Source organism: Meleagris gallopavo, chromosome Z (assembly GCF_905368555.1).
Source record: "Meleagris gallopavo chromosome Z, MGAL_WU_HG_1.1, whole genome shotgun sequence".
In the NCBI taxonomy this organism is placed as follows: Eukaryota; Metazoa; Chordata; class Aves; order Galliformes; family Phasianidae; genus Meleagris; species Meleagris gallopavo.
The window spans coordinates 29395038-29422026 of record NC_139435.1 but is presented as its reverse complement, the minus strand read 5'-3'; the positions used below and the strand labels follow the sequence as shown (position 1 = coordinate 29422026).

At 33.9% G+C, this 26989-nt stretch overlaps 1 protein-coding gene across 9 annotated transcripts in view; it reads left to right on the top strand.

The window, feature by feature from the left end:
* PTPRD (protein tyrosine phosphatase receptor type D) overlaps positions 1–26989 on the top strand; it is a 1190026-nt gene that overhangs the window by 731546 nt on the left and 431491 nt on the right. For all 9 annotated transcript variants that reach the window (XM_085214154.1, XM_085214153.1, XM_085214152.1 and 6 more), the window contains one exon: positions 7897–7940. The gene's annotated coding sequence lies outside the window, so the exon portion shown is untranslated. The remainder of the gene's footprint in view (positions 1–7896; positions 7941–26989) is intronic.

The following is a 26989-nucleotide window of genomic DNA, read 5'->3' as shown; positions in this document are numbered from 1 at the left end:
TCATTTTTACCTGGCAACAGTGAAAGTCCTTAGCAACAGTGTGTATATTCACAACACTGATGTCATTTTCAGTGTCTGGTCACACTAAGCCAAAATAGAAGATCAGACTATAAAAACCTTTGGACAGTACATGTCAGAAATTTCCAGATACTATTTTTCCTTAGCAACAGTCTTGTTTCATTCCTTAGCAACTCTGAATACAAGCAAAACTTTATTTTACAGTTCAAAATTACCTCTTGGGAACAACTAAGAGGATTCCCAAATTAACTTTAAAGAAATTCAGTGTTTCGGTTATTCCTATGACAGAATTCAATACAGCATAGTCTTGCTCTTCCAGTATGTTATAGCTTGAGAGTTAGAAAAATTAAGACAGTTGTGCTGTAAGCTAGCATTATCCTTCTATTTATTTACACATTTAAGCTGCCATGCTTTCACCATTTTTTATAGTGTTTCATATTTACAAAAATCAATGCTTTCATCCAACAAGCTGTTTTCATTCTGCACATGCAAAATTTTATTATAATTGATAACAAATCCCTAAATATTAATCTGCTGAAACTTGTGAGGATAAAGTCCCATGTTTCTAAAGGTAATAGGAAGACTTCTGCTATTTTATTGAAATTTATATGTATCCCATCTACTTAACCACTAATATGGAAGTATGAAAGAAAATAGTACACAAGTTAGTCTTATATAGTGATTACTCTTTTTGATTGTGTTTAGATTTCAGCAATATTTTCATAATGTGACTGATACTTACCTTGTAATGTTTACTTACGTAGCAGTGATTCTTCAGTGTATTAACGTGCAATATGCTTTTCACTTTCTATGAGAATAGAATAGTCAGTATTTAGTAATCATTAATTTTCTCTATTTCTGTCCAAAAACCTTATGGACTCTGTATTCGAAGTATTTAAAGAAATATGCTAGCATTCTGCATTTTTCAACAGAGAGTAGTTGGCACTTTATTAAAGTGTATTTCTATGCACCCTAGAATTCAAGTGAGGAAAGGAAAGGAGTGTGTGATAACATTTGTTAGTACTGTTTGTGTCTTCAGGTTATTTCCTGTTTTTTTTTTTTTTTTTTTTTTTTTTTTTATTCCAGTGTAATAACAAAATGTATTTAAGGTTCAGATAAACTGTAGGCTTCTAAGTTCTTGGTTCTGAATTCTTGTGCAGCCTGTGTAGTCTTCTTCATTGTATTTTTTTTCCCTACAAAATAACTGTATGCAGTCAGAACATGCATCTGCGCATGTAAGGAAGTAAAATACTTTGTCACATCTAAGTGGCTTCAAAGAAAGAAAAAATCTGACTCATAGAAACACATTACTTTTTCATAGGACATTTATAATCGAATCCTTATGTTAAAGGAGAAGAAATTTAGGTTAGATAGTAAGCAGAAATTTCTTACTCGTATGATGGTAAGGCACAGGAATGGGTTGCCCAGAGAAGTTGTGGATGTCCTGTCCATTGAGATATTCAAGACCAGGTTGTATGAGGCCATGGGCAGCCTTATCTAGTGGGTGGCAACTCTGCCCACGGTGAGGGAATTGGAAGTAGATTATCTTTGATGTACCTTTCAATCTAAGACACTCTATGATTCTATGACTTTGAACTATTTTTCAGTACACAGATACACAGTAATCCTTACCATGCAGCACTAATCTTTTTCCAAATGTCATCTACAAATGACCTTCTTTTATATACACGAAAAAAGTATACAATGTTTTTCTGCGTCTGCAGTCATTGCCATACTTTCTCTGTCATCAGCTAGACACAGGGAACATTGCTTATTGTTGTCATGGGCATGCTTTGAAATACCTCCATTTCCCACAGTTATTTCCACTTAAATAGACTCAATTTCAGCTTATTAAAAACAAGGCCATCCTGATCATAAAATATCCTCAAAGTAGCAATAAACTACAGCACAAAAGAAAAAATACTCCAATTCTTCCTTAATTAAAAGCAGCATATTTGTTTTAATAAGAAAATATATGACAATATGTGGTAAAATAAGTGACATTATCAACATTATTATACTTCAGTCACTCATATTCTACTAATTCTGGTACTTCTACTAGTTTATCAAACTAGTATGTGTCTTTTATTTCAGTGTTGTATATGTGCTTATACTTCTATATGTATGTCATGCTAATATGTCTGAATATGTCCTGTGTTCACATTATCATACAAATTCATATTTTTCAGATGGATTAACAAGTATACCTTACACATATACCCACACAAGTATATACTGATATAAATATATTCTCAGACACAGACAATCCTTAGGTAAGCAGCAGAAAATGGGAAATCTGACTTCAAGAATATCTCATAAATAAAAAGAAATCAGCTTAACAATATCTTATTACGATATAAACTGCTGGGTTTTTTTCTGTTCTTTTTGTAATCACTTCACATGTTTGTACCATCAGAATACTAAAACTATAAATTTTGAATATCCATTATTTAATGCAAGTCAGGCGGAGAGTGTCCTGCAACCCTCGTTTTGCAAGTTATGTGCAATGAAATAGTAGTTTATCATAAGTATTATAAAGTTAGAAATACTTCATAATGGCAGAGGTGCTCTAGCACCACTTACAGAAATAATAGAGATGTTACACTAGAAATTCAGTCTGATTGATTTGTCTGTGAAGAAAGAAATAACGTTAGAGGAGTGATCAGTTTGTCACTTTGGGGAAAATAGGTACAGGGTTTTAGGCTTTAAAACTGAAACAGTAGGAAAACTTATTTAAAAACTTATATCTGCCATGTCTATGAAATCGCAAATTGCTTTTTAATTCATTTCCAGTGTTGATTAAAGTCCCAATTCAAGCTTTTTATAGACACTAAGGGAGATCATTTCATTGCATTCAGTAAACTTTCTAACCAGTCTTTTGATGTCTCTGCTGCAATGGAAGTACATTGAGTGCTGTAATTCAGATTTTAAAAGAAGTTCTTGAGTTTCCAAAGGAAAAATAAAAATAATAAAAACAAATGCACATATCAAGAATATTGCATTGTCAAGACAGAATATTAAATCATAATACACAGATTTATATATATATGTATTTGCAGATACAAATAATCTCTCAAATTAAGAATAGATAGTTAAAAACTGTTCTAAGATTATTCTTGATTATAGCGAAATTTGGGAAAAACCATAGAACTGAAAATATGTCAGACAAAATAATGCAGTAAGATGATGCAGAAGTATATAAGTCATATTGATGACTGTAAACATTTTTAAATGGGAAATTCTGGTGATATGTTCTTGAAAGAAAAAGGAACAATTTAATAAACTTTTATTAAGTAGAAAAGTTCTGTTGTGTTCTACAAGTCAGGAAAGTAATTGGCTGCTAAAAATAGTTAAAGACTTCTACAGTGCAATTTATCCAGGAAACTCAAAGACTTGCATGTCACTGATCAGACTGCAGCTGATAACTAATTTTCTTGGACTTTAGAAACTTTCCTATAGTGCATTTTGCCATTGATAATTTTACTGAATGAACTTCATTCCCATGCAGAGGACTTATCCAAAGCTCATGGAAAAAAACTTAAAACTTGTTCCTGCAAACACTTAAGCATCTGATTATTTTTGCATGGCTAAGGAACTCACCTAATGTTTAGCAGACTTGCTGATAAATATAAAGTTTAATGTTCATAAATGTTTTGTGACACTTCAGGACTGATATATGGGGAAAATCTATGTTCTAAATGTAGGATGCTCTGGTCCTCAATGTAATGGTGAATTTGCATTAAGTAAACTTTGTTCTGCAAAAATATCAGAAAGTAAATTGCTTGACACCTTAGTTAATATGTTAATATGATACCAAAAAATATGATCCTACAGTCCTGAATTTGATTCAGAGATAATTTTTTTACTGGCAGTAAATGGGACAATATGCAAAAGTGCTTGGGCATTAAAGAAGTTATAACTAGCAGAAGTCCATAATAGTTGAATTTTTTGTCATGATTCCAAGTAAATCGTTGCTTGAATAGAAACCATATATTTAGGCTTCTCTAATAATAAATATAAGGAAAGCAATAAAAATGACTGAAATTTCTGATATGTCAGATTTTATGTGCAATGTAATGCAATACAATCTGTAAAAGTTTAAGAAAGACTAAAGATATCAGTAGGTGCTGAAAATAATTTAAAAACTTAAAAAAAGAAAGGAAGGGGAAGTCAAATCACAGAATCATAGAGATTTGAAGGAACCTCAAGAGATTAAGTCCAATCCCGCTGCTAAAGCAGAATCCCTAGAGTAAGATACACAGGAAAGTGTTCAGATGGCTCTCCAGAAAGGAAGACTCCACAACCTTTTTTGGCATCCCACTCCAGTACTCTTGTCAGCCTCACATTAAAGAAGATCTGTGATATGTTTTTATGGAATTCTTTTTGCTGAAGTTTTTAGTCATTGTCCCACGTTCTGTCACTGCACACACTTTCACCCCTCACTGCAAGAAAGACATTGAGGCCCTGGAGCAGGTTCAAAGAAGGGCAACAAAGCTGGTGCGGGGTCTGGAGCACAGGCCTTAAGAGGAGCGGCTGAAGGAGCTGGGATGGTTGGACAGGATGATCTTGTAGGTCTTTTCCAACCTTGGTGACTTTGCGATTTTGTGATTCTGTGAAAATTCTGGCCCCATCCATTTGACTCTTTCACTTCAGATATTTACAAGCATTGATGATCATCTCCCAGCCTCCTATTCTCCAGGCTGAAGAATTCTCTCAGCTTTTCCTCATGTAGGAGGTATTCAGGCTTTGATCATCTTTGTGGTTGCTCTCTAGGAGGTCCCTATCTTGTCTGTAATGAGGAACCTAGAATTGGGAACAGTATTCCAAGTATTCCACAGCCTCAGAAGGGCAGACTAGAGAGGGAGAATCACTTCCCTTGTCCTGCTGACCATGCTCTTTCTTATGTACCATTGGATACCATTGGCCCTCTGGTCACAAAGGTACACTAGAAGGGAGAGAGGAAAAGAAAGGGAAATAAAAGGGTATTTTAACGAGAAGAGAAAAGAAGGAATAAAAACACTGAGGTGCTACAAATCCAAGCAATATTTTTTAAAATAGTAATTGCCATTATTTGAGAGAAGAAAAGAACTATTGAAATATGAGATAAAAAGAGAGAGTAAAGACTGATGATTGCTATAAAGTACAGATTACATCATTTTTACTGGAAGATCTTCATGAGAAGTAAACATCCAAAGGGCAAATTCTGACTGAACCTCTTCTGTAGCACAGGTCTCAGAGCAGAGTTTAACGAGTGCTTTGAGACTATTCTGACAAGTGGAACAGAAATTCTTGAAGAGCTAAGAGAATTCTTCATTTATATTAATTATATCCTAGCTCCCCAGTATAATAAATGCTATATCTACTGTTTGCACACTAGATATTTTATTTATGAAGTGGAAGAATATTTAATTTACTTTTCTTAAAATATAGCTTTGTACAGAACAATTTTTTTAATACGCTTGTATTATTTATGTTTTTTTTTTTGTTTTTGTTTGTTTGTTTTTTGAAATGTATGCCTTAAGCTGTAGCTCAATGACATTCTTTGACCCACTATGTGTGACACTATGGTTTGTCACTTGTTGGTTACTAACCTGTCAGCTTCACTTTTACTACTTGCGTGTGCTGAATTACTCATTCATATAAGTATTTCCATAATCTGGCCTTAAGATTAGACATTGGAAGGTGTATTTGAGGATCACAATTTTTTTTTTTATTTATCTCTTTTGAATTTACTGATGAAAGAAACAGCTAGAGTAGTAAAATATGCTCTCAATTACATATTTCACTAGATAATCTGGACGCATTCAGTGAGAGCACAGATACTGCAATCAAATCAGCAGACATATTAACATATTCTGAATATGCTCCATATAATATTGAAGAATATATATATTCAAATGTAGTCTTAACTTTTTGACTCTTCATTTTTGTATGAACTCAATGTTTCACCATTCTCTGACAGAGTTTTGCTCTGGTGAGAAACCTGGTACAAAATTTCTATGATGAAAATTTTTATTGTTATGTCATAAATGTGTTATTTATGCACCTTTTAATGTTATTTCACAATCAAAAATAGAAGTGTATGCAAATTGCTAAATTATGTAATATTTAAGTCTGAATACCAGTTAATAATATTGTTCTCTTAGGTATCTTTTATGATACAATAAGAAAAAGAGTAGTATTTTGGAGACATAAAAACTGATTCTCTTCAATATCTGTGAATCTGAGGTGGATCCAGAATCAGATAAAAATGAACAAAGAGTGAACTGGTTTTGTTGAGCTAGGACTGACATAGAAATTTCCAATAAAAATGAAAGTACAAAGAGCCAAACAATACAAAAAATCATGTTGATGATTGCTTGCTGTGTCTTTTCTTGGACCCTGGGGCATCTGCAGCACAGAGAGCAGATGCTTGGATTCACTCCTCTTGATTATCTTCTTTCCATTTTCCTGTCTGGTGTTGCAGTCCCATAAAATAAGCTGAAATTGGCTTTAGCCATATCTCTTCTTTTCATTCTTATTCTTTAGCCAGCAATGTGGGCAGAATATGGGAGAAAGAAGAACTTTGTATATAGAATTTGCACAAAGCTATTTCCTAACTAAGGGCAGAATTCCAGCCTGAGGTCCAGGACACAATATACGTACAACAACCTTCCCCCTGCTGTACTATTTGAAAGTGAAAAAGCATGAAAGAAAGTCACTTCCACTTCTCAGCACAGACATTCAGCTTTCACCAGCTAGGTTTTCACAGCATGCCTCTGATTTCTAGAATTTAAAAAATATTGGTCTTCACTGAGGAAAATTGTGTACATCTACTTGTGTTTTTTTGTTTTTGTTTTTTGTAAAGTGTGTGAAGGAGTCATTTAATCAAAGAATTTGATTGCTCATAACTTTCTCCAGTAACATCATGTCCCTATACTCATATTCTTTTGAGATTGACTGAGAACACAGTAGAAAAAATGAGGATTAATAAATCTTATGCTGTGGAAAATAAACTCAAAGAAAGATTTCTAACCAGCACAAACTCTTATCTTTGCTATTTAGAAAAACATCCCCAAAGTCCTTTCCCTTTATTTATTTACCAAAATTATGGGAATCATTCTGCAAATATTTTCAATTAAATGAAGAAAAGAATACTGATTTTTATACTTTGAAATTCTGTTCAGAACAACAGTGTAAACTGAAGAGATTCTTGCCCTGTCTCTTGATCATGATGGATGTTTTGTCATTTGGAAGCCAATATGTCTGCTTAATAGAAAGAACCTGCACCTTTTAAGTGCAATTCATCCTTCAGGGCTGCCTCCAAAACTCTCAGAAAGAGTGTCTGTTTTTCACTACTTTCAGTGAATACTGGATTGGGTTCTTTACTCTGTGTCTAATTTTATGTTTGATTTTTCTCAATTTAGATTTGAAATAAAAAATATGTATTGATTACAATTGAATACAATGAACAAGTATGATACATAGTAATTTTACGTATCAAATGTGCAGAAAATGTTTGTTTTCTTACAGACTGTGAAACTCAATATCCATATCTCCATAACAAAAAAAGACTGAATATATATATATACATATATATATATATATATATATGTTAAAGACATAACTAGAATTACAGTCTTTTATATTGCTATGAGTTACTATTACACAGTTTGAAAACACAGTTTGAAAACAAAGGAAGTACATTTTAACCTAAGCTGAAATGTAATCTTTGCTGATATGGATTAGTTATTCAACATACAGATTTTTTCCTACAATTGGAGTCAAAAATCAGACAAACAAATCTTGCTTGTGATAATTTTTAAATTTTAATTCTTTAATAAAGGAATTTGTTATGCATTTTACAATGTTTTATTTTCTCCTTCTATTTTTCCTTAGGTGAGAAAATTCATGGACAGTGGCAAAATCAACAAAGACTCAAAGTAAGATATCACAGTGGTTAGTGTTACAGTACTTATTTATATGGAAGGAATTATTTTGGGTTGGATGTTTTCACATATGTAAACCACAGACTTCCTTCTGCTTGGTAGTATTTAGTATGCCCTGGAACATGTATCCCTGTTGAAATTCAGAAATGTTCTTCTAGTTGAGAAATAGAGCGTAGTGTTTGGATTAGTAGAGTTTGTAATAAAATTTTGTATGCAAGTCCTCAGGGGGAGGAATGAAATCATAGTTGAGATTTTTTTGTCTTGGAAAAAGGAAAGTCTTATTCCTAGAGTGTAACTCTTAAGGTGTGCTATAAATTATGTAGGAAATATAGGAAATGTAGGGAAAGAACTGGTTGAGTAACAATATCAGTGATAAAGTACACTTCTAATGACTCTGTTTTGTGTGATGCCTCACTCTAGCCTTTGCACAGTGAATGAATAAACACTGTACAAAATAAATAAGTGAAGTAAGACAGGAAAACAATTCACTGATTCATGTAAGAAGGCATTCTACTAGTTATACACATTTGCAAAAAATCAATTTTTTTCAACCTATATTTTATAATGTAATCTGACTGTCAAACACATATGACATGACTTCTTTTTTGATTAATAAAGCAGTCTGTCCATTGACTTGACTGGGAAGCGGATAATTCCTTAATGAGAAAACAATATACAGCTAGTAAAGCATTACAGAAAAAATTATGGTTATTTTATAACTCTACAGACAGCTTGGCAATTTATTGTATGTTCTATATAAAGTAAAATCTGTAGTCTGTATGTTTGATGATTTATAGAACATTTGAGGCTGTTAATCATATTATAAAACAGCTAAATTTTTTAAGTACTCAAGCAGTCTTCAAGTTTTACGCATTATACTTAACATACTGATAGCAGAGCTGAAAAAGAGAACCAAAACTAATATCACATAGTTTTCTGAATATGTTAGCTATTTAGGGGAGTGCTTCATTGTGGAGAAAGAAAGAATTGTAAGTTGATTAAAGGAATGGACAGTAAACTGCCAGATGAAATTTAGCATGCAGTAATTGTGAAAAGATTCTCCCTGCGAAAAACAGTCCAAGCGTTACAAGAAGAGATTGTTATTTATCATTCAGAATTGGATTTGAGATTTTTCTCAGAGGTAAATATCACAACAATGGTCAAGATGAGGAGCTGGGGAAAAAAAAAAAAAAAAACACACAGTAATAAGAAAATTATTTTATAAGAAATGTCTATATATTTTGTGTTCTTCAATCTAGAAAAGAGATTTTCTAAGGAAGTCCAGACAAAGCTCTATAGAATCATGTCTGTCAAGAGGAAAATCAGAAGGGAACAATAACTTATTTTTCTCTTCCAATAAGAAAACTCTAGTCCAAAAACTGAAAGTGACAACTGCAAGATTCAAAATAAATACAGCTTATAGCAAAGCTGTGAAATTCCTTGCAACAAGTTGTTTTGGATACAATATTATTCATAATCTCAAGAGAAAGCCAGAAGAAAAATGAAGAGAGAAAAAAATCCGTAGAGCAGTAAATATAGTCGTACTATCTCCGTCTTGAGAAAGTCCCTAAGGTACAATTGTGTTGATTTACGCCCAGTAGTAGTAGCATCACTACATATTGTTCTTCCTCTTTCCATAATTTTCATTATCAGGCACCCAGTATTCAAGAGAATATTTTGGTACGAAGATCTGTGGCCATTTTTGCCCTTATGATATACTATGAATGATATGCTATCTATTGGAAGATGATGTACAGCTAGTGAGTTAAAGAACTTACCGATCATATCCTTTAAAGTATCTCTAGCTTCTCTGTTATTATGTAACTTTGTATTTTATGTCACTGTACTGATTTTGGCTAAGATAGTTTCTAGCTTTGTACCAGCTCATATGACTATGTATTCAGGACTTGTAAGAAAATTGCTGAGCAGTTCTTGCACAGAGTCAAGATATTTGTTCCCACTGAGCCTCTTCCAGTAATGGTGCACAAAAGGCTGAGAAGGATCACAGCCAGAACAGTTGACCCTAACTGATCAAAGGGCTGTCCTGTACCACACGTTCAGCAGTAACAACTGGGAGAAAAGTAGGAATAGGAAGGGACTTACAGAATTACAGCATTTGTCTTCCTAACTAACAGTTTTGCCTAATGCAGCTCTGTTTTCCTGGAAATGGCTAAACATCTATGTACTGATGGGAGGCAGTGACTGAATTCCTTGATTTTCCTTTGCTTGAATGCACAGCTTTTTCTTCTGCAAGTAAATTGTCTTTATGTCAACTCACAAATTCTCTTATTTTTATCCTTCTCATTCTATCCTCATTATTGTATCATATTTAATACATAATATGTTTTATATCAGCCTCAAGAGAGGTAGATATTCCAAGCCATAAGAAAAATACATACATACATACATACATATATATATTCATTATCACTATTATTATTATTATTATTATTATTCTCAGACTTTCATTGAATCTCAGATTCTCATTGAATTTTCTCTTCAGGTAGCACTAATCGTTGTGCTGTATGAGCACAACAATAAGTGGTTAAATTATTACAGATAAAAGAGAAAACTGACCTCACCTAAGAAATAACAACAACAAAGAAGTAACTTTGGGAATAATATAGAGTTTAAGAACCTGACAGAGAAAAAATGACAGTGACAGATTAATGGGAATAAGCCACTTAAATGAGGTATCCCTCTGTGATCTGAATTCAGCTGATCTTTTATTATTTGAATAGGAAAGTCATTCTTTATTATCCTCTCTAATAATTATATTACACTGATTCGGTTTTATGGGGAGATTATTTGTTTTGTTTTGTTTAGACTTGATTTGATTCCATGGGAAGAAATTACTGTCAAACTGTCAATATAAAAACACTAGATGAAATGAGAGTAGCTAATCTTATCATAACCAGTTTTCACAACTAAGCTAATCTTATGCTTGAATTCTGTTATTTTCCCTATTTGCATTAATCAGATACATTTCTGTTCTTTCTAACTTGAGTACACATCACTGTACTCTTGGACAAGATCTGTAAGAAGGCTGTATTTATCTGCAGGAAGTGATAGTTAATAATCTCAAACTTGGTTAGTTGAAGGCATTATTTTAAATTTTACCCTCCATTTCTCTCTCTCTCTTCCCTTACCTGTCTTCTTACGTTTCAAGTCAGCAAGAAACAATAGAGACAAATCTGGAAGATGGTGTCTAAAGCAAATTAACTAATATATGTACAGTAGACTGTCATTGTTTGAAAACATTTATAAGAGGAACCTAGCTACTAAATAGCTTGCAGGTCAAAGTACGACAACAAAGTTTTGCTGAAGGGAGAGCCCCAGTGAAAGATGGTCTGTGGCTTCATATTAAAAGGGAACATATTTATAAATAATATTTTATTTTGCAAGTAAATTAAACAGCATTACTGAACTAACTTTGAACAAAACTTATGACAGCATAGTAAACTGAAATTAAGTGTCATGAGGACTATGGGACAATTTTCTGCTTATTCCATAAGGCTCTCTGTTCCTTCTAGTAATAGTTCTTTATTCTCTATGGCTGATTTTGAGAGCCTGCAATTTACTTATAGTAGAGTGCATACTATGTAGAAAGAGCTCATTATGGAGATTTTTAAAGTGCAGCAACCTTTGCTTGTACGACAGCCTTATGAAGAAAAACAAAACAAAACAAAACAAAAACATACTGTGAGGGAACATTCAAAGTCTAAATTTTGTAGTGGATAGAGTAAGCAATATGTATTATGAAAGCACTGACATTCCAAGTACAGCTGATTTACTAAAAGTAGCTAAAATTTATCTAGTCTATAACCAGCTATCTTTATTTCTTGAAATCTCATTCTCCAGTAATGCATTTTCAAAAGCTATAATATCTATGATGTCATTTGTTTTCTGGAATACATCATGACAGAAACATCTCAGAGTTCTGCTGAAGTCAAAGAATGATGATTCTCTAAATAATGTGTTGTTTTTTTTTTTTTTCTTGGTAGGCACTAAAATATTCATAATTCTGTGACAGCAATGAGGCCACTTAAAACATTGAATTTTCATGAAAGACATGAATATTATAAAAATTGATAGGCACAGAGAACACATTCTTCTTTCCTGTAGCCTAACACAAAATATTATGCTGGCGGTAGGATAAGAATTTTCTTCTTCTGGTAGAGGTTTGGATGTACAATTACTTGCCCAAGTTTTATCAAGAGAAAATATGTATCAGATGAACATTATAGGAAATCTGGTCTACACGTGAATTAGTAAACAGGGACAATGATTTAATAGAGATGTTTTACTTGGTAAATTAGTCTACTGTATCTAATTACTAAAATTCTGATTGTTCCAGAGCAACAGGATAAGGAAGGAAGGAAGGAAAAAAAAAAAAAAAAAAAGAATGGGAAGACTGTCAGAATATTGAGGGGAAGACAAGGAAGACAAGAAAAATAAATAAGTAATTAAGAATCCAGAATCTTCACCAATAATTTGAACATATACTATATATTGAAAGTGAATGTAATAATAAAAATTTCATTCTGCTATCATTCTCAGTCATGAGAAGACATTATAAACGATGAAAATCATTTAGTAGTGTATAAATCAAGACAAAAATTCTTTGATAGTTTATTGAGTTCTTTAGAAACAGATTTCTGAGTCCTATTGGCATTTCATGCAAACTTCACTTTAGTGCCATTAATTGGAATTCAGTCTCCAATAAGGATAGGAAAAATATTTAACTTTAAAATGTTTGATAATTAGCTGCACACAAAATTCTGCTATGTGAGTGAAATACTATCACCTTAATAAAATAAATAATTGAAAAAGTGGAGTTGAGAGAACCATCCAAAGTTCCTATCAATGTAAATCACGATTTGTAGTTATATTTCATCTGGAATATTCAGGAGATAACTGAGTTATTCAAGACAGTAGAAGAACTTTACCAAACAAGTATTAATAAAATAAATAAAAAAGTCATGTTGATTTATTTCTTGCATTCAAAATCATTTTCATTTTATAATTTAATGGAAGACCATTAAATGATTATCTAGGCAAAATCAATGTACACAAATTCATGAGCCCTGACAGGTTTCATGTGCAAGTGCTGAGGGAGCTGGCAGAAGTGATCTTTGAAAGGTCAAGGAAAACTGAAAAGGTGCCTGAAAACTGTAGGAAAATCAATGTCACTCCAGTCTTTAAAAAGGGCAAGAAAGAGGACGTGGAAACCACAGGCCAATCAGCCTGACTTCTATCCCTGGGAATGTGATGATATCATGGGTTCTAGATGCCACCTTCAAGCGATTGAAGGAAATAAGGTTGTCTAACTAAGTAGTAGTCAGCATGGATTAATGAAGGGGCAATCATGCTTGACCAATCTGATAGTCTTCTATGATGTCAAAACTGGCTGAAAGGTGGGAGCAATGGATGCTGTATAACTTGACTTCAGCAAGATATTTGACACTTTCTCCTCCTACATCCTTGCAAAGAAGCTTTTGCAAGAACAATATGCATTAGTACAGCTTGGGGGATGACCTCCTGGGAAAAAGCTAGGAGAGGGACTTTGGGATCCTGGTGGATAACAGTTTGGCTATGAGCCAGCAGTGAGGTCTTGTGGCCAAGAGGGGCAATGATATCCCAGGGTTCATCAAGAAGAGCGTAGCTAGTAGGTCAAGGGAGGTGATCCTTTTCATCTACTTTGACCTGTGAGGCCACATCTGAAATATTTTATCCAATTGCAAAATACTATGCTCCTCACTGAAAAAAAAGAAAAAAAAAAAAAAAAAAAGACAGGATCCTCCTAGAGAGAGTCCAGAAGAGATCCACAAAAATAATAAGAGTCCTAGAGTATTTCCCATATGAGGAAAGGCTGAGAGACCAAGGGCTCTTCAGACTGGAAAACAGAAGGCTGAGGAGTCTAGATATTTTGCATAAAATATGTTAGAATAAAGAACTTTAAGTTTTTTTCCATTGTTTTCCATAATTTGAACTAATTTAGCATGCTAGAATGATTTGATGAAACATTTCTTCAATGATTTCTGAAACAAAGGTTCTTATGAATATTATTTAAAATTAATGCAGTAATACTTTATAGACATTTTATCCCCTCTATCTTCAGCTAAATGTCTAATGGAAATCTAACACTTAAAAAGAATCTGTAAACGATATCGTCACCCTAAAGAAGGGATGTTAGCTGGATTTTGCCTTGATATTTACTGAGAGACTGTTTTATCAAATAAAAATTAGATAGGAAAGAACTTCAGAGTTATTTATTAAAAAGCCATGTCTTGTGCCTTTTTCAAGTAAAATGACTGGAACTGACCATGAAGTCTGTATTAGACTTCATAGAAATAAATACACAAGAATGAAAATGAATATCAAGTTATGCCCTTTTCCATGTTATTTATTGAGTCATTATAGTATATTGCTTGACCTTGTATGTAATTATCATAGAATCATAGAATCACAGAATCATAGTACAGCCTGGGTTGAAAAGGACCTCAAAGATCATCTAGATTCCCTCCCCCTTCCTCCCCTTTCCCCCCACTATATGCAGGGTTGCCAACCACTAGACCAAACTGCCCAGAACCACATCCAGCCTGGCCTTGAATGCCTCCAGCGATGGGTCATCCACAACCTCCTTGGGCAATCTGTTCCAGTGTGTCATCACCCTCTGAGTGAAAAACATCTTCCTAATATCTCCCCTAAACTTCCCATTTTAGTTTAAAACCATTCCCCCTTATCCTATCACTATCCACCCTCATAAGGAGATGTTGCCTCTCCCGCTTATATGCTCCTTTCAAGTATTGGAAGGCCACAGCGAGATCTCCCCAGAGCCTTCTCTTCTCCAAGCTAAGCAAGCCCAGTTCCCTCAACCTTTCTTCATAGGAGAGGTGCTCCAGCCCTCTGGTCATCTTAGTGTCCCTCCTCTGGACTCATTCCATGAGCTATGCATCTTTCTTGGTCTGGGGTCCCTAGATGCAGTACTCCAGATGGGGCCTCACAAGAGTTCTGTAGAGGAGGACAATCACCTCCCTCTCCCTAATGGCCACTTATCTTCTAATGCAGCCCAGAACATAGTTGGCCTTCCAGGTTGCAAGCGGCACTGCTGGCTCATGTCTAGCTTCTCGTCTACCAGGACCCCCATGTCCTTCTCCACAGGGCTACTCTCAAGGAGTTCTTCCCCTAGTCGATATAAATACCTGGGATTGCCCCTGCCCAAGATGTTACTCTTGGCCTTGTTGAACCTCATTAGGTACCTACGGGCCCACTTCTCCAGCCTGTCTAGGTCTCTCTGGATGGCTTCCCTTCCCTCCAACGTATCGATCACACCACTCAGCTTGGTGTTGTCTGCAAACTTGCTGAGGATGCACTCAATGCCGTCATCTGTGTTATTGATGAAGCTGTTGAAGAGCACTGGTCCCAAGACTGACCCCTGAGGGACACTGCTTGTGACCAGCCTTCACCCTGACACAGAACCATTAATCACAACTCTTGAATTCTTAAATTAAATTCTCTTTTTTCTAATTTTATACGGAAGCATGAATAACTGGTTTCTTTAGTCATTCAAATGTTCATTGCTCAGTTTTGACTATATGATCATACATGTAAGGTAGAAGTATTGTTTTTCACACTCATTTATGTTCAGTGGGAGCTTTTTCACATGAGGAGACACAGAACTGAGTTATTAGTGGTAGGAATTGCACTTATTTGCATTTGTGTATGTGTAGTTTTCATTGCAGAGAATATTTAAATTCTGCCATTTTTTGGCAGATATAAATTCTTCAATTTTTTAATTGAATACAAGTATTAAATATCTTACTAAAGATATTTTAAAAGACATCAGCTGGGTATTTACTCCATTTGAGCACTAAATTACTAGTTGCAAGACGTAATCTGCAGATTCCAATAGCTCTAAATTAAACTGACATGTAACTTTTGTGTTTATAGTACAGGAAATTAGTTGAAGCTGTGATTCTAAACATGTTGGGGACTGATTGCATACCAGCTTTATTAAACCTGTCATTAATAAGCTATTTTCTTTTTTGAATGGATTAAACTTGTGGGTACTAAAAACAAATTATGGTCTAGACACCAGCAATTAATGTTGCAAGTCCTGCTCCCTTGCTGTGGGCACTGTGTGTTTTAATAATACGTTTAAACTTTTAGTTTATTGTTTCCCTTGGTTGGATGCTGCTATTGAACTCTTTTTATCCTTCCATAATCACAGTCTTTAGTTTAGATGACTTCTTCAAGGCAACAAAATTGATTACTATTAGTCTGCTTAATTATATATTTTAATACTGATTTTACTATTTATTCATTTAGAAATTCATTCTTGTTCTCGTAACCATTTTGTTCCAGTTTGTACAAAATAACATGTTTAGTGAAGCATGTTATCTGTGATTCGAGATTTAACTGTTAAGCAGTGTCTGTTTGATGTAGGAGGGTTATCATTCAGATAATATTATCATCCAGATAATGTGAAACCTAATAACAAGAGAAGGAGACTCTTTCCAAGGTCTTGACTTTGTTCTGGACAGAAAGAAATAATACCTCATTAATTGAAGAAGAAGGCAGGAATTTATGTTTGATCATAATTAGAATGTATTCTTCTGAAGCACAGTAAATAGGAAAAAACTAATGAGTTGCTGGTAGGAATCAGGTAGAATATTTTATAGAAGAAGAAGAGAGTATTTATAGCATTAGAAGCCTAGTAAAGGCTCCAGTTAGGGTGCTGCAGAGTTCTAACCGTAAGAAAAAATAAGTGAAGCATTTCTGCTGGGCATCAAACAATTTCTACGGAAATGGTTTCAAAACTAACATCAACTTTTTAGCAAAGAGGTACCCCACCTCTTTTCATGAACCTCTACCCTCTATCTAAATATGCTTTCTAGAGCCTTAGTGCAACAGGAGCTCAAACACGCTCTTTTGTTTGGGTTAGGTTTAACTATTGTTGTAAGATGTCGAGATGATGTAAGGCATTTTCTTCAAATTCCAATTTTCTTTGATTTTTTTAATAACTATTACAGTGCAGACATGTGGACTGAAATATATATATATATTCAGGTGTGAACACTAATAAGAAAGTGGAAATCTTTTCAGTATAGAACAAAAGGAAAAGTCTTGTCTAACTTAGCAAAATAATAATAAATATCAGACTTTTAAAGTCCTGGAATAGTTATTCAAACAGTAATCAACTGTTTCACAACAGATTTCAATAAATATTTGGTTGGCAGGTTCTCAGGAGAAGGAGGATTTTAGTGGGAGGTGTTTAACTTCAGAAGTTGGACTTGTTTGGCTCCCCAGGGGAAGAAAGACATAACAATTGATTTTCTCAGGTCTTGCTTTGTCTACAGAATAATTTAAATGATTTTTCATGCTCCATTCTGTATTAATCTCAAACACCTTGGTTTCTCTTCTTGTGACAAGAGGTCAGAATGATGATGATCTCTGCATCTTTCATGTTGCGCATCTTGACTTCAAGGCTTGCGAGTACTAGCTGTTTAGTTAATCAAAAATTAATGATCATAGCAGCATCAATTTCATGATGTCAGTATGGTTGTTCTGGTGGCAGGCAGGACTACCTCCTTCTTGGCATTACAGCTGACAAAGATGGCTGAAATTGAGTTACAAACCACAGGGAAAAGGATAGACCCAGTGACCAGTTTTAACATTCATCTGCTGGTTGTTTTTCCTGCCTGTGTGTGTGTGTGCCCTCTTCTCTTTGCTACTTCTCCTGCAGATGAGGCACAATTTCAAAACATATACTTTCTTATCCTATGTATCTTCCTCTAACAATAGTAACACTAATATTTTGCTTCTACATCACATTTAATTTTTTCATTTTGTTTTTCTTTTCATTCTAAAATGTAGGTTATGTATTGTTCCTTGTAAGGAAATGACTAGGCATTCAGTTCATTATGAAGGAACCAAGTTAATTAGTTTTAGGCTCAAAATTAGCAAGACAGTATCACTGTCGAGTCATATCTCTGGCTCTCATTATGATTTCAGCTAAAAGGCTTTGTATTTGCAGGTAAGTGAATATCCATGAAAAATGGTGGAGCAGTACACTGTTATGATTAGAAAAAAAAGAGGCTCACATGTTTGTGACTACAAATATAACCTATATTTCCTGAATACTGGCAGTAGTAGCACTAGCAGTAAAACAAAGGTCCAGGATTGATACTGTCATTATAGACACAAAATCTGGAGGAACATCTAATCCACAGTAGTTTTGCACTGTAAATTATTTATGTGTTCTTGCTATATGAAATATTTCCTATCCTCTAACCTTCTATGATTACTGATGATATTTTGCCAGAAAGAGGCTAAGTCTTGAAGTTAGAGAAACTACTATATTGTTTTAATTATTCACTAAAAGACTGATTAAATTATGTCTGAGAGAATGCTTATCTAATTTATAATTATATACATAAGTGACAAACTCAGTGAATTAAGCTATTTTATTTTATTTTTTAACCTGAAAGGATGAAATTTGAAACAAGCTTGGATCATAAGCAGATTTTCTGTTAAATATCTTTCATTAAAAAGTGTTCAATATTTGCAAGGTGTTTTGTTGGCATTTTGCTTTGTTTTGTTCCCCTGATAGCTTGCATTATTTGAAGATTAATTAATAATTAGAATTTTTTATAACAGTTAACTCAAAATTTAGTAATTCTTATAACATGTAACTCTGGGGAAATACCTTGAGAAAATAAGATCTTAATTTCAAGAATTTCCTTATGTTAAATTATTTACCCTTGTCATAAATATTCAACCTCTTCAACCTCAACATGAGCACATCATTTTCAAAAAGAGTATGTAAGATGCTAATAAAAATGTTCCTTAAATTTAGCTATCATAGCTTAAGATTTGGTGTCTGCCAGTGTCAATGCAAATAGCATGGAAGTCTTGAATGTTAGCGTTATTGGTTATAAAGTGCATCATTTTTATGAGAGGCTGACATCACTAATCTTCAGACAAATGTACAATTATTTCACTGTGAAATTCGATAAGAATGGATCACAATGTCAGAGATGCTTGCACTGGCAGAACAGTCTTCCAGAAAGTCTATGTGGCACAATGCAGAGGTGTACAGGTGGTCTTGTTTGTCCCTAAAAGATGAATAGAATCTTCGTGCAGTGTTGCCCCTGAGCTATTGAGCTCTGAAAAGAGTCATGGATTGTTAACTTACAGACTGCCTTGCTAGCACAGGCATTCTGCTTCCAGATGAGAGTAGGCTTCTGTGCTCTCATGCTTCCTAGTACTGTTATGCTTATGTTAGGATGGGTGAAGTGGTTGCAGGTGTCTTGATTGCTTCAGTGTGGGCTGTTACAATCTCATAGGAGGAAAGACTCCTTGTGCTAGCACTTAATAGTTTCAAAATCAAAGCATCAATGATATCTCAACATTGCACTGAAATGATCGTTTCTTTCAGTCCCAATACCAAATAAATGAGCACTGAATTTGAAAGAGACATAAATGATGTATAATTAATTTTCAAGCTATGAATTTGTTCCAGTACCTACCCAGATGTATATATACTCTTTTGTTTGTACATTTAGCTAGAAATTAAAATGTGAAGGTTGTTTCCATATTCATGTATTTGTAAGTGACTCTTTCTTCCTAAAAATAGATTTAAAAGAATTACAATTTCACAAAAACGTCAAAATGTCTTTTCAGAATTATTATTTTTAATACTTCTTTTTATTAAATGTATTTCTTCATAAAATATCAGTGTTGTCTAGTAGATGAGCTAAAGAGTGGAATTTTAGCTTCTAAATAAAAGGGATTCTTTGGGTACATTCTCAATTTTAAAATATATATATTCAGCTACCAAATACAATAACATATTATTTGTTCCTATGTGCATACTGTTTCATTTTTCCCCATGATATTTTAATGAAACATAAGAACTATATATATTTTAAAGATTAAATGTAAAATAATAATAATAATAATAATAATAATAATAATAATAATAATAATTTATTTTTTCCTAAACTAACAGATGCCAGAAATTCTATTTCAAGGAATATTTTTAAGTCATTCTTGCTCAAGCAGTACCCTGGGAAATATCTAAACCTCTTACTTCTAAAAACAGAAAGCAAAAACATTACAAGAGTCTGTTGGTCTCTAGAAGGCAATTTCTCAAAAACACATTTGTTTCCCAAATAATTATACCAGATATCGGTATTTGGAAAAGTATGCAGAAAGAAAGTCATAGTTTTTCTTTAGAAATTGGGAGTGACATTTTAAAAATGACTTTAAGTTTTAAGTTAAGCTTGTTGTGCAAGGTCTAGATTGAAGTGAGTTGAGTAAGGAGGAGGGAAAGAAGAAAAATACTGATTTATAAGACCTTCACAATAATTCTCTGTACTGCTGATGGAAACTACCAGTTAGATTTTCAGTACTGTTATTATTTATCTGGAGGCCACTCTGGTACCTACTTCTCTAATTATCTCTGTGGGGCTCTGAGAGTAATAACAAGCTTGCAACCTACATCCAGTGTCTATCAAATATGTATGTGTTAGCTGTTTACTTTTTTCTTTGTACTGAGAATATTTACAAATACTTTTTTTCTCTTTTTTTTTCTCCCTATTTTTACCTGAAAGTCTGTTTTAAAATCAAAGCTAAGGAAAATATTTGTTTCAGATCAGATACTTAGATTTCATCTCAGGTATGAACTTTAGTTCCACTCCTAGCTGGCCTTTAAAGGGCAAGATAAATACCCATAAGTGAGAAAAAATGCATTTGTATTCTTTTTAAATAAAGAAAATTACATGTTTTAAAAATCAAAGGTCATGTCTCATTCTTGCAGTCCTTCAACTGTTTTACTTTTGGTTCTATCAAAAACTAAGAAGTTATCTCCCGTTACTTACATTTTTATTAGATCTAATAATTCTCCAGTTTTATATAATACATATGTAATTAAGACCATATAAAGTGTGTTCCTTAGTAATCCTGCATTAGCCAAAGTGAAAAAAATTGTGGGAAAATATATGTCACCTTAAAATGAAGTTAATACACTAGAAGAAGTTGGAAAGAATGATTTGTTTATCTTTTTATTTTTTTTTAACAATGATAGGTAGTTTTTCTCTCAAATTGCATTTTTTCTATTCTAGTTCCTTTTGCAGAATAAGAAGGAATTAAGGAAAACAAAAACAAACTGACAACAACAACAGCAAACTAACAAATAAACAATCAACACACCTTTTAATGCTTTGAAAATAACTGAATTCAAGAGAATCGTTGTTTATTTCAAATATGGGCTTCTTTCTTGTTCTTACTTAGTTATTTCCATATGTGCCAAAGCTTATCATACTTTTCTACATTTCTTTACACGTTCTCCCTACACTCACATGAAAAAGTCAACCGTAGCCTGGGCTGTACCAAAAGAAACATGGCCGCAGGTCAAGGGATATGATCCTGCTCCTCTACTCTGTGCTGATAAGACCTCACCTGAAGTACTGAGTCCAGATGTGGAGTCTCAGTACAGCACAGATATAGACCTACTTGAATACATATAGAGGAAGGCCACGAAAATGATTCAAGGAATGGAACATGTCTCCTACAAGGATAGGCTGAGAGAGCTGGGACTGTTCAGCCTGGAAGGCTCCGAGGCAACCTCATAGTGGCCTTTCAGTATCTAAAGAGTAGCTACAGGATAGAAGGGAACAAACTTTTAATCAGAGTTTGAGGTAACAAGACAAGATGAAATGCTTTCAAACTAAAAGAGTGGACATTTAGATTGGATGTATAGAAAGAAGTCTTTCATGCTGATGGGTGTGAGGCACTGGAACAGATTACCCTAAGAGATGGAAAAAGTCCTGTCCCTGGTGACATTCAAGGCCAGTCTGGACTAAAGCTCTGAGCAACTTGATCAAGCTGTGGATGTCTTTGTTCACTGCAAGGGACTTGAACTAAATGACATTTTATGTGATTCTATGAAAATGCCCCAATTTGAAGCCTTCTGCCATCCAAATAAGGAAAGAGAATAAAAACAACCATTTTATAGTCATCATTTGCAGCTGAAGTTACATTTACAGACTGTGTTAGACACTGCCCATAAAAAGTAGTAGTAGCCATTAATCTGATCCTTTTAGCCTTCTATGCTTTTTTTTACAGAGACAGCTATATCTATAAGATGTCTCACCACAGTCTCTAATGCAGAAGTTTCTATTAATTCTCAGTGTTCTCTGCTTTCTTGTGATTACATAGCTGAAGGAAGTTTATTCACATGTTTCTGATACAGAAATCATCATGTTGGCAATAGTCCTTGAGAAATATATACTGGACCTTATTTTTGCTAACTAAATTGATAGATGCGTGCTTTCAATACAGGGATCTTGGTTCAATCTGATTGTTACTGTTGATGATTATTAACCACAGAAGCTTTGACTTGGGTGTTCAGAAGTCTTGTCAAACTCTGTCTCCATTATTGCATAGTTACTCTCCACCAGAGTAATCTTTTCCATACTTTAATGACAGGAAATTCCCTGATAGCACTGCTAGGAGTCTTTTTGCTTTGCAACACTCAATTTGTTTACAATAGAAAAAATGTTAAAATAAAATGTTAAAATAAAAATATATAGGTACATTTTCAATAACAGCTTGAAGTTTAAACATCTTACTATTTTTTAGTTAATATTGTTACACCGAGTAGATAAAACTTAAAAAAAAAAAAAGAAAAAAAAAGTAAAAGTAAATTATTTTTAAAATTATGTCATTACTTGTTATGCATTATTGTAAAAGTAATACTTCATTTCTTTTTGGAATTTTTATTAATGTATTCAAATCTCATATAGATAATATTTCTGACTGAGTGTTGATAGTTTTCATCAATCTTACTCAATGAATTGCTGTGGCAAATTGGCAGGCAACTGGAGAGGTTGAAGCAGAGATGTGCTGGCAGAAGTCTAGGAGTGTTTCTATCCTATGCTTCTCTTTATAGACTTGTGCTTAAAATCCACTTCAGAACCTCGTCCTTCTTCATCTATACTGTTACAGGTTTAGAGGCATTCCCTGAATGATAATCTCAGAAACTTGGCACCATAGCAGCTTTGTGTTAATTGTACTACTGTACTGGATATGAGTTAGCAGATAGTAAAAGAATACCATTAAGTAAACAGTGTTAAATGAGTTTGAATTAAGACCAGGAGACAAAATTGCACTCGAGGCAAAAATGTAATGTATTAGATTGACTAACAAAATCCATTTTCAATACCGCACATTTTCTGCTCGGAATTCTGTATTGCTGGAGTTTATTCAGTACCCTCATAGTAACCTGCTTGGCATTTACTTTTTCTGGAGAAGGGCAAAGAAGACAAAACAGTGCTCCTCTCATGCAGTAATTGTTTATGTAGAGGCTACATACATTACATATATATTACAGAGGCTTATATACATTACAGCAAATTTACAGTTGCCAACAATATTATTTTTGTTTCTTCATGATTGTTTTTTTTTTCAGGAACCTGCAGCCATCTAATAATCCCCTACAAATTATTTCATCTCCCTGAGATCTGTCTTCACTGCAACTTCAATTAAAAAAAAAAAAAAAAAAAAAAAAAAAAAAAGAAAGAAGGAAAGAAAGAAAGAAAGAAAGAAAGAAAAAAAGAAAGAAAGAAAGAAAGAAAGAAAGAAAGAAAGAAAGAAAGAAAGAAAGAAAGAAAGAAAGAAAGAAAGAAAGAAAGAAATTAGTGATTCAGAACCTGTTTCAAATCTTTGCTATATGTTTTTAACATGTGATAGAGTTTTGCTTGCGATTAAAACATCAAATTAGCACTCATCCAGTAGTTCATGCAAACAGAATAATTGTCCCACTTTATACTCCATAAAGTAGAATTTAATCTGAAACAAGAATTTTTCAGTTCTATTTACTTGTGGATGGAGGAGTTGTGCATAAAATGCACTTGCCATGGAGAAATTTGTATGATGCCACATTAATGAATAATGATGCAAATTCACTTACCACACTTAATTTAGTCATAACTTCTCATTAATGAGCAAAGAACTGCACAAATTGATTCTTTTTTTTTTTTTTCATGCTTATATAGTTATACTTTTGTTTTGGTAGACTTGACAAAATAACAGCTTCTTACTCATTTAAGTTTTCTTTACAGGGCATGAGTTAACTAGTTAGTACACAGAAACTAAGCTTAAAAGAGCATAAGTGATGCTGGAGAAAAATCTTCATTTTTCCAAAATACTTATTTTTAAATAATTTCTGTAAATATGAAAGGAAATTAATCTATTTTGTGTAGAAATGAGGAATGAGTTTGTAGAGACTAGGTTAGCTTTTTCATAAAATCGCTACAAATGTGTGATCAGGAAACTGACATCTTTGACAGTGAGATTTCAGACTTCTGTATGTGTAATGAAAATCTGTCATTTAAGAAAGCACTGACAGATAAGAAACTGTCAAAACTCAGATATATCAATAAATAAATTATAATACAGTAAGATTTTTTTTTACGAGAAAGATAACATATTATTATTCCATCTCTGTCTCTATTTTTTCAAATATCAAGTATGCCTCAGTTAGCATTACAGTACATTGGAGGGTACCCTGCCCCCTTTCTTTTCTCTGCAAAACATACTCTCAGAAAGATAATTCTAAATTAGTCTGCTCTACCTCTGAGGCCATGTTAAGACAGCACATGAGGACTTAATTTCCAAACTACTGCACAGCCTCCAGCACAGGGAATAAGAGATGTTGTGATTGCGGTTCAAATACAGAGCTCATGTTTGTTGAAGACCACCTTTTAATTTGTGTTTTAGAGGGTAAGTAAAGGAATTACTAATAAAATTGCAAACTAGTCTTGCAAATGATGCTATGGTCTGTATGTAATAATGAATATAGTAGCTGCAGACATGCAGACATAGCAAATGAAACAAATATAAATAAAAGTATTTTTGTTTTCTTATTCATTCTTATTTAGAACAGAATATAAGTTCAAAAAGTGATCGTCTATGCTTAATCACACACTTATAACTGGTTTCAAAAGATATGATATTGAATATTTAGGAATAAATACTGAGAAAGGAATGGGAATGTACCTGGCTAAGTTTCAGCTGAGCAACAGTTTTGCATATGTTGAATATAAAACTTCATAATTATTCAGCAGATTCTTCAAATGAAAAGTGTGTTTAACTCTAGAACTGATTTGATTCATAAGATCCCAGTTTATTTCTGTCCCACTCTAAACCTCTATGCCCATGGAAAATTAAAATAACACAAATAGTGAAACGGATTCAAAACTGTTCTCATAAAAATAGAATTAAAGAGCAGACAGAAAGCAGCTTCAGCAGTTCAAATCTGAACAGGCCAAAATACTGAAATTTGTACCGTTTTCTTTGAGGATAGTTTCCCTGCAGCAGATGACTATCTCACAAGCTGTGGTTCTTCTTCATACTCTCCACTTCCTCTCCACCATTCAGAGTCATGCTTCCCACACAATCAACAACCAGATGGTTTATTGATAGCCTGAGGCCTGAGTCTTTTTCTGATCCACTTTATTAGAGCAAATTCTGGGTAGTTATTAATTTCACTAAACCCGGTCCAAGAATCTGCTTTTCTTTCAACTGCCTCAACTCTTTCATGCTCACTGGATCAAACTTTCCCTTGTCTCTCTCTCAAATGTGTCCTCAAGCCTAGGATTTGCCACACTCCCCAGAAAATGCAGAACCTGATTGACTTAGTAAAAGATGTGAGACAAGCATGATCAGTGATGATGTTTGAGAAGGTGACATTAACTGTACCATATTATTCTATTTGTGGTACCTGATCAAACCAAGAACCCTTTCATCTGACCTGAAAATTTCTTTTCAGCAACAGTCTTAGAAGAGTCAGGTCATGAGATTTCGGAGATACTTGCTATCATCTACATGTCTGCAGTCTTATTTACATTCCTCTAGAATAAGTCATAATAACCCTCCTGACACTTTCAAGGAAGAAGCTTATCAACAATTACACCTCGCCTACACATATAGCACAAATCCACGTTTCATGAGGTTTCTTGGCTCTTTCCTCTCTTCATATTGTTCTTACTAAAAATCCCTTGAGATTATGTCCATGGCATGAGCAACATGAAAATGGTTACTTCCTCCTCTTCTAGCACTAACAAATTTTTTCCATCTCTCCTTCACTTGTCAGCAAAGCTGACAACATTTTATCCTTTCTAGTGTTTTCTTCCTATCTAAGCAGCTTTTTTCTTCTTCATCTCATTCTTGCTCACTGTGCAGAAAGGTGCAAGACAGTCCATTTTTCTTCCTGGATGACATAGTCGGAAGCTTACAAAAATATGCAGACAGAGACAAAATAGTTCTTACAGAAAAGAACACTGAACCAGTAATCAGGTAGGAAATTTCATCTACAGAGTGGCTTCGTCTTCTGCTGCAGTCCCTACAAACTGCCTTAATTGGCAATAAGTACAAACAGTACTTCATGATAACGTTACAGATAAACAAAGAATAACAATATTAATTTCACAAGTTTATTTTAAGACTGTAAGCATCTACATAGTAGGCCTAAATCTCAAATGGAAAGATCGAGGAGAAGTAATCAGGCAGAATGTAGACTATCCTGAACAAGGCAGAAAATGGAGGACAACATTGCAAAATGAAGTCAATAAAGTAATTCTTAAAGGGTTATACTTCCTGTTCTAAGGCAGCACAATAGAGAGATCTGATCTGGACTCATCTCTGCACTCTGATTATAGTGGAAAGAGTATCCCAGCACTGTGGCAAAACCTTCATTCTGTAACTGCCATTTTCATTGTTATTGGCCTTTCACATTTACTGGCCAAACAAGGACCAGTTTAATGTCTGTCCCCATACCATGCATTTTATTCTTAAAGATGAAACTAAGCAAATCTATTTCCTCTTTCCAAACAAACCTATTTGTCTACTTTCCAGATAATATGCAGAATGCAATAGTCAACAACAACCTTGTCAGAAAATACAGTTCAAGCTTATACAGGAACATAATGGATCTCTTTTAGGCAATAGGAAGTACTATTGCCCTGCGTTGCAGC